The 8,732-nt window shown below is 43.8% G+C and overlaps 1 non-coding gene across 1 annotated transcript; it reads right to left on the reverse strand.

The window, feature by feature from the left end:
* Positions 1 to 8,035: 8,035 nt before the first annotated feature.
* On the reverse strand, positions 8,036 to 8,174 carry LOC124679925. The gene has a single exon (XR_006995342.1). It is a non-coding gene; the product is annotated as a small nucleolar RNA Z247 (small nucleolar RNA).
* Between the last annotated feature and the right edge of the window lie 558 nt (positions 8,175 to 8,732).

Here is an 8,732-nt window from a genome sequence, read left to right on the forward strand (position 1 = left end):
TGGTAGAGGATTTGCTTCTGGTGGTTTGTTTGGCTTGCCCTTCTCCTCCTTGTGAGCTTGATGCAACTTGGTTATTTGCTGTGGTGTTGAAAATGTGCTGGACAGCAGTGGCTATTCAAGCTGTTCTAGTGTTCTTGTGTTCTTGTGACTTACCCTGTGAGGCTGCTGTCGATGCAATGGTTAGGGTTTGCTTCTGAAAAGTTTATATATGATCATCCCTTCCTTCCCTGGTCGACAGCAAGGCCTGACCTCTTATGGTGACACACGTAGCCGTGTGTGTGTGTCGTGCTTCATGCACACAGCCTTGTGAGCGGGCTGTGTGTGTGTATCCTGATGCTTTGCATCAGGCTTGGAACTTGGCTGTGAGCTGATCAGCTCGGCAGCTTTGGTCATATCCTCTCTCTTTTCATTTAATTTCTAACCTGCCAAGTGGCTATGCCACTTGGCATAACTTGTATTTGTTGTGATTATGTGCAGGGAGCAAAGTGATGATCCAATGATCATGAAGATCATCAAGTACAAGACTAAATGAAGTTTAGCTTGTAGTGTTAGAATAGATCATTGAATTGTAATTTCCTTTTCTTTTCTTTTTCTATTTTTGTCCAATTCTTGTAATATGTTGTAATATTCCTTTATTTCATTTGTGAATAATGTAAAGACATTGTATAATGTGTGTTAATCAATAAAGCTCAAGTTTTTCTCTAGTGAGCTTGTCTTCATATTTGTATTGTTCATAATGTATATTATTTACATTTGACTAAATGAATTTCCTCATAATTGATTTATGGTTATTTATTTAATGTTTGAATTTGAAATTCAAATTCAACTTTGGAATTCAATCATGAAACTTAAATTTGAATTCAATCATGCAACTTAAGTTTGTAATGCAACATCTCTTCTCTCTTCTCCAAAACCCTAATTTAGTTGAATAAGAGCAAGTTTGTCGCACTCTCGAAACCCTAACCCTGTAAGGTGTCGAGAGAGAAACTTGTCCCCCTTCGATGCAGTTTTGTTTTAAAAGCGCGAAATTTCCCCAGAATTTGCAATGCAATGCACATCCCTTTCTAAAATCTACCCCTCGATCGTCTCTAAACCTGGGACATTACAAACCGGCTAAAGTTGAATGACCAATGTGAGAAATTGACAAACCTGCACCATTGGCTACTTGCACGTGATCCTTCCCGCCGCATCGTTCGGCCATGTGGAGGCGCTCGAGATGACTGGTCAGGTGGTCCGTCGCCCCCGTGTCCATGTGCCAGTGGGAGTCATTGGAGCTGGTGGACGCCGAGTTGCCGGAGCGCTGGCGTGGGGGCACAAACTCAGGGTTGAAGCGGTTGCGACAGTCGCTCGCCTCATTCCCCCAGTAGTTGCACAGCTGGCACTGGGGCCGCTGCTTCTTGCGGCTGTTTCGGCCATTGCCGCCGCCGTTGTACTGACGGCGATCGCCGCCACCGTCGTTGGAGCGGTTGTTGGTGTCGCCCCTGATGTCTACGCCCACTCCTTTTCCTGTAGACAGTGTTGGGCCTCCAAGAGCAGAGGTTTGTAGAACAGCAACAAGTTTTCCCTTAAGTGGATCACCCAAGGTTTATCGAACTCGGGAGGAAGAGGTCAAAGATATCCCTCTCAAGCAACCCCTGCAATCACGATACAAGAAGTCTCTTGTGTCCCCAACACACCTAATACACTTGTCAGATGTATAGGTGCACTAGTTCGGCGAAGAGATAGTAAAATACAAGTGGTATGAATGAATATGAGCAGTAGTAACAGCGCCAGAAAATAACTTGCCGGCGTGCAGTTGATGGTAGTAATATTGCAGGAAGTAAAGATGCAGTAAAACATAGAATAAGCGATGATTGCAAGTATTTGGAAACAAGGCCTAGGGATCATACTTTCACTAGTGGACACTCTCAACATTGCAATCATAAAGAAATATAAATAAGCACTTCACTATGCTATTCTGAATTACTCTCTGGCAAGATAACGAACACTAATTCATCATGTAGGCAAACCTTAAAGATGTATTCCCAAGTACTAATAAACACCCACGCTGTCACTGTGAGCATTCATAGGAGGTACTAACACACCACAATTTCATAGAGACATTCAACTCAAATCATAACTCGGTGAATAAGTATTCTCGTGAAATATAGCCTAAGAGACCCACACGGTGCACACACTGTCACCTTTACACACGTGGGACAAGGAGTCTCCGGAGATCACATAAGTAAAATCCACTTGAATAGCATAACGACATCTAGATTACAAGCTCATCATATGGATCTCAATCATGTAAAGCAGCTCATGAGATCATTGTATTGAAGTACATAGGAGAGAGAGATGAACCACATAGCTACCGGTACAGCCCTTAGCCTCGATGGAGAATTACTCCCTCCTCATGGGAGATAGCAGCGTTGATGAAGATGGCGGTGGTGTCGATGGAGATGCCTTCCGGGAGCACTTCCCCGTCCCGGCAGGGTGCCGGAACAGAGACTCCTGTCCCCCAGATCTTGGCTTCGCGATGGCGGCGGCTCTGAAAGGTTTCTCGTACCGTGGCTTTTTCGTATAGGGTTTTCGCGATGGAGGCTTTAAGTAGGCGGAAGGGCAAGGTCGGTGGAGTCCAGGTGGGACCACACACTAGGGGGGCGCGCCCTACCCCCTGGCCGCACCACCCACATGTGTGGGTCCCCCAGGGCTCTCCTCTGGTGGCTCTCGGGTGTTCTGGAAGCTCCGTGGAATTCTAAGATGCTGGGCGTTGATTTCGTCCGATTCCGAGAATATTTCCTTACTAGGATTTCGAAACCAAAAACAGCTAGAAAACAACGAATCGGCCCTTCGGCATCTCGTCAATAGGTTAGTTCCGGAAAACGCATAAATATGACATATAATGTGTATAAAACATGTGAGTATCATCATAAAAGTAGCATGGAACATAAGAAATTATAGATACGTTTGAGACGTATCAAGCATGCCCAAGCTTAGTTCCTACTCGCCCTCGAGTAGGTAAACGATAACAAAAATAATTTCTGAAGTGACATGCTATCATAACCTTGATCATACTATTGTAAAGCATATGAGATGAATGCAGCGATTCGAAGCAATGATGAAGATAATGAGTAAACAAATGAATCATATAGCAAAGACTTTTCATGAATAATACTTTCAAGACAAGCATCAATAAGTCTTGCATAAGAGTTAACTCATAAAGCAATAAATTCAAAGTAAAAGGCATTGAAGCAACACAAAGGATGATTAAGTTTCAGCAATTGCTTTCAACTTGTAACATGTATATCTCATGGATAGTTGTCAACACAAAGTAATATAACAAGTGCAATAGGTAAACATGTAAGAATCAATGCACAGAGTTGACACAAGTGTTTGCTTCTAAGATAGAAAGAAGTAGGTAAACTGACTCAACAATAAAGTAAAAGAATGGCCCTTCGCAGAGGGAAGCAGGGATTAAATCATGTGCTAGAGCTTTTTAAGTTTTGAAATCATATAGAGAGCATAAAAGTAAAGTTTTGAGAGGTGTTTGTTGTTGTCAACGAATGGTAGTGGGCACTCTAACTACCTCGTCAACCAGACTTTCAAGAGCGGCTCCCATGAAGGACGTTATCTCTACCAGCAAGGTAGATCATCCCTCTTCTCTTTTGTTAACACATGTACTTTAGTTTTATTTATGGTTGACACTCCTCCCAACCTTTTGCTTCCACAAGCCATGGCTAACCGAATCCTCGGGTGCCTTCCAACATTCACATACCATGAAGGAGTGTCTATTTGCAAAATTAAGTTGCTTACTGATGAATCAGAGCAAAACATGTGAAGAGAATTATTAATGAAGGTTGATTAATTGGGGGCTGGGAACCCCGCGCCAGCTCTTTTTGCAAAATTATTGGATAAGCGGATGAAGCCACTAGTCCATTGGTGAAATCTGCCCAACAATATTGAAAGATAAAACACCACATACTTCCTCATGAGCTATAAAACATTGACACAAATAAGGAGTAATAAAGTTTTGAATTGTTTAAAGGTAGCACATGAAGTATTTACTTGGAATGGCAGAGAAATATCATGTAGTAGGTAGGTATGGTGGACACAAATGGCATAGTTTTTGGCTCAAGGATTTGGATGCATGAGAAGAATTCCTCTCAATACAAGGCTAGGCTAGCAAGGTTGTTTGAAGCTAACTCAAGTATAAAACGGTGCAGCAAGACTCACATATGAACATATTGTAAGCATTATAAAACTTTACATTGTCTCCTTGTTGTTCAAACACCTTAACCAGAAAATATCTAGACTCTAGAGAAACTAATCATGCAAACCAAATTTTAACAAGCTCTATGTAGTTCTTCATTAATGGGTACAAAGTACATGATGCAAGAGCTTAAACATGATCTATATGAGCACAACAATTGCCAAGTATCAAATTATTCAAGACATTATACCAATTACCACATGCGGCATTTTCTCGTTTCCAACCATATAACAATTAACGAAGCAGTTTCAACCTTCGCCATGAACATTAAGAATAAAGCTAAGAACACATGTGTTCATATGCAACAGCGGAGCGTGTCTCTCTCCCACACAAGCATGAATTTATTGAAACACAAACAAAAATAAAAGCACACAGACGCTCCAAATAAAGCACATAAGATGTGACGGAATAAAAATATAGTTTCACTAGAGGTGACCTGATAAGTTGTCGATGAAGAAGGGGATGCCTTGGGCATCCCCAAGCTTAGATGCTTGAGTCTTCTTGAAATATGCAGGGATGAACCACGGGGGCATCCCCAAGCTTAGACTTTTCACTCTCCTTGATCATATTGTATCATCCTCCTCTCTTCACCCTTGAAAACTTCCTCCACACCAAACTCAAAACAAACTCATTAGAGGGTTAGTGCATAATCAAAAATTCACATATTCAGAGGTGACATAATCATTCTTAACACTTCTGGACATTGCACAAAGCTACTGAAAGTTAATGGAACAAAGAAATCCATCAAACATAGCAAAACAGGCAATGCGAAATAAAAGGCAGAATCTGTCAAAACATGACAGTCCATAAAGACGAATTTTTTAGAGGCACCAGACTTGCTCAGATGAAAATGCTCAAATTGAATGAAAGTTGCGTACATATCTGAGGATCACGCACGTAAATTGGCAGATTTTTCTGAGTTACCTACAGAGAATACTACTCAAATTCGTGACAAGCAAGAAATCTGTTTCTGCGCAGTAATCCAAATCTAGTATCAACCTTACTATCAAAGACTTTACTTGGCACAACAATGCAATAAAATAAAGATAAGGAGAGGTTGCTACAGTAGTAACAACTTCCAAGACACAACAAAACAGTAACAAAATAAAAACATGGGTTATCTCCCAAGAAGTGCTTTCTTTATAGCCATTAAGATGGGCTCAGCAGTTTTAATGATGCACTCATAAGGATGAGAGTTGAAGCAAAAGAGAGCATCAAAGAGCAAGTTCAAAACACATTTAAATCTAACCCACTTCCTATGAAAAGGAATCTTGTAAATAAACAAATTCATGAAGCATAATGCAACAAGCATAGAAAGATAAAACAAGTGTAACTTAAAAAAATTCAGCATATAGAGAGGTGTTTTAGTAACATGAAAATTTCTACAACCATATTTTCCTCTCTCATAATAATATCCAGTAGCATCATGAGCAAACTCACCAATATAACTATCAAATGAAACATTCTTATCATGAGTCTCATGCATAAAATTATTACTCTCCACATAAGCATAATCAATTTTATTAGTAATAGTGGGAGCAAATTCATCAAAGTAGCTATCATTATTATTCTCATCAAGTGTAGCAGGCATAGTATAATCATAATATAATTTACTCTCCATAGTAAGCGGCACCAAAAGACCACTATCATTATAATCATCATATATGGGAGGACAATCATAATCAACATAAACTTTCTCCTCAATACCCGGAGGGCTAAAGAGATCATTCTCATCAAAACCGACCTCCCCAAGCTTAGAACTTTCTATATCATTATTAACAATGGTGTTCAAAGCGTTCATACTAATATCATTGCTACTAGCATGCAAATAAGGTTCCATAGGTTTTTTAATTTTCGCATTAAACCATTCATGTCTTGACTCAGGAAATAGTTTAAAAAGCTCACAGATCTTTTCCATTATGCCTTACTAGTGTTTAACAAGAAACAAAAAGATGCAATTGCAGGATCTAAAGGAAATAGCTCCGAGCACTCACACACCGGCAACAGTGCTAGGAAATAGCTTAGTAGTCGGAGGATGTGAATACCTTTTACCTTACCTCCCCGGCAATGGCGCCAGAAAATAGCTTGATGTCTACGCACACTCCTTTTCCTGTAGACGGTGTTGGGCCTCCAAGAGCGAGAGGTTTGTAGAACAGCAGCAAGTTTTCCCTTAAGTGGATCACCCAAGGTTTATCGAACTCAGGGAGGAAGAGGTCAAAGATATCCCTCTCAAGCAACCCTGCAGTCACGATACAAGAAGTCTCTTGTGTCCCCAACACACCTAATACACTTGTCAGATGTATAGGTGCACTAGTTCGGCGAAAAGATAGTAAAATACAAGTGGTATGAATGAATATGAGCAGTAGTAACAGCGCCAGAAAATAACTTGCCGGCGTGCATTTGATGGTAGTAATATTGCAGGAAGTAAAGATGCAGTAAAACAGTAAATAAGCGATGACTGCAGTATTTGGAAACAAGGCCTAGGGATCATACTTTCACTAGTGGACACTCTCAACATTGCAATCATAAAGGAATCTAAATAAGCACTTCACTATGCTATTCTGAATTACTCTCTGGCAAGATAACGAACACTAATTCATCATGTAGGCAAACCTTAAAGATGTATTCCCAAGTACTAATAAACACCCCACGCCGTCACCGTGAGCATTCATAGGAGGTACTAACACACCACAATTTTATAGAGACATCCAACTAAAATCATAACTCAGTGAATAAGTATTCTGTGAAATATAGCCTAAGAGACCCACACGGTGCACACACTGTCACCTTTACACACGTGGGACAAGGAGTCTCCGGAGATCACATAAGTAAAATCCACTTGAATAACATAACGACATCTAGATTACAAGCTCATCATATGGATCTCAATCATGTAAAGCAGCTCATGAGATCATTGTATTGAAGTACATAGGAGAGAGAGATGAACCACATAGCTACCGGTACAGCCCTTAGCCTCGATGGAGAACTACTCCCTCCTCATGGGAGACGAGCAGCGTTGATGAAGATGGCGGTGGTGTCGATGGAGATGCCTTCCGGGGGCACTTCCCCGTCCCGGCAGGGTGCCGGAACAGAGACTCCTGTCCCCCAGATCTTGGCTTCGCGATGGCGGCGGCTCTGGAAGGTTTCACGTACCGTGGCTTTTTCGTATAGGGTTTTCGCGACGGAGGCTTTAAGTAGGCGGAAGGGCAAGGTCGGTGGAGTCCTGGTGGGACCACACACTAGGGGGCGCGCCCTACCCCCTGGCCGCGCCGCCCACATGTGTGAGTCCCCCAGGGCTCTCCTCTGGTGGCTCTCGGGTGTTCTGGAAGCTCCGTGGAATTCTAAGATGCTGGGCGTTGATTTCGTCCGATTCCGAGAATATTTCCTTACTAGGATTTCTGAAACCAAAAACAGCGAAAACAGACAATCGGCCCTTCGGCATCTCGTCAATAGGTTAGTTCCGGAAAACGCATAAATATGACATATAATGTGTATAAAACATGTGAGTATCATCATAAAAGTAGCATGGAACATAAGAAATTATAGATACGTTTGAGACGTATCAGCCCCCACCGTAGTTGCCGCCCCCACCGTATTTGTTACTGCCGCCGTTGTTCTGGCGACGATCACCACCAGCGCCTTGACCGGTGCCGGGGCGCCCAGAGTTGTTGTCATAGGGGCGGTGCTGCGACGGCTGGCCGGCGGCGGGGAAGGAGCCAGGCCGGGATACTGCGTTTGCAGAGGAGGACCAGTCATTGGTCTGGGTCTGACCCGCACACAGTTACTCAAAACTGAGCACGTGCGAGTAGAATTCCGCGAGGGAATCAGCGCGGTTGTCGCGGATCATGGAGGCCGCAAGGGGGTTGAAGTCGGAGCCCAACCCTGTGATCATGTAGTCAATGATCTCATCGTCCTTGAGTGGTGATCCGGCGGCGGCCATGGTGTCCGCCAGAACCTTGACCTTGTTCATGTACTCGCCGGCGGTCATGTCATTCTTCCGCAGAGATTGGATCTGCCGACGGATGTGCCGAATATTGGCACGGTTCGGGCACCAAACATGGCGTGGATCGCTTCCCACACCGCGGCGGCCGTAGTCCCGCCAATCATCCGGCGGCGATGTCCTCGTCCATGGACGAGAGGAGGTAGCCCTAGGACACGCTGGTCCTGTGTCCACCATGTGGCGTAGGCGGGGTTTGCCACGGTGACTGCAGCATCACCAGTGCCTTCGACGATGGTCTTCGCCGGCGCGGCTGTAGTGCCATCAAGGTAGCCGTGAAGTCCCGCTCCGGAGAGATTTGGGAGCGAGAGAGTGCGCCACAGCATGAAGTTGCTCCGATTGAGACGCACTGCCGGTGGTGGAACGGAGGTAGTGACGGCGGCGGTGGTGGTGGCACTGGGCGGTGCGAGGAGAGGGCCGAGGGCCTTGGAGGTTTGAGCGGAGGAGCTCATGGCAGCGGCGGCGGCGGCGGGAGGGCCGAGA

The sequence above is a fragment of the Lolium rigidum genome, chromosome 7 (genome assembly GCF_022539505.1).
Source record: "Lolium rigidum isolate FL_2022 chromosome 7, APGP_CSIRO_Lrig_0.1, whole genome shotgun sequence".
Lineage (NCBI taxonomy): Eukaryota > Viridiplantae > Streptophyta > Magnoliopsida > Poales > Poaceae > Lolium > Lolium rigidum.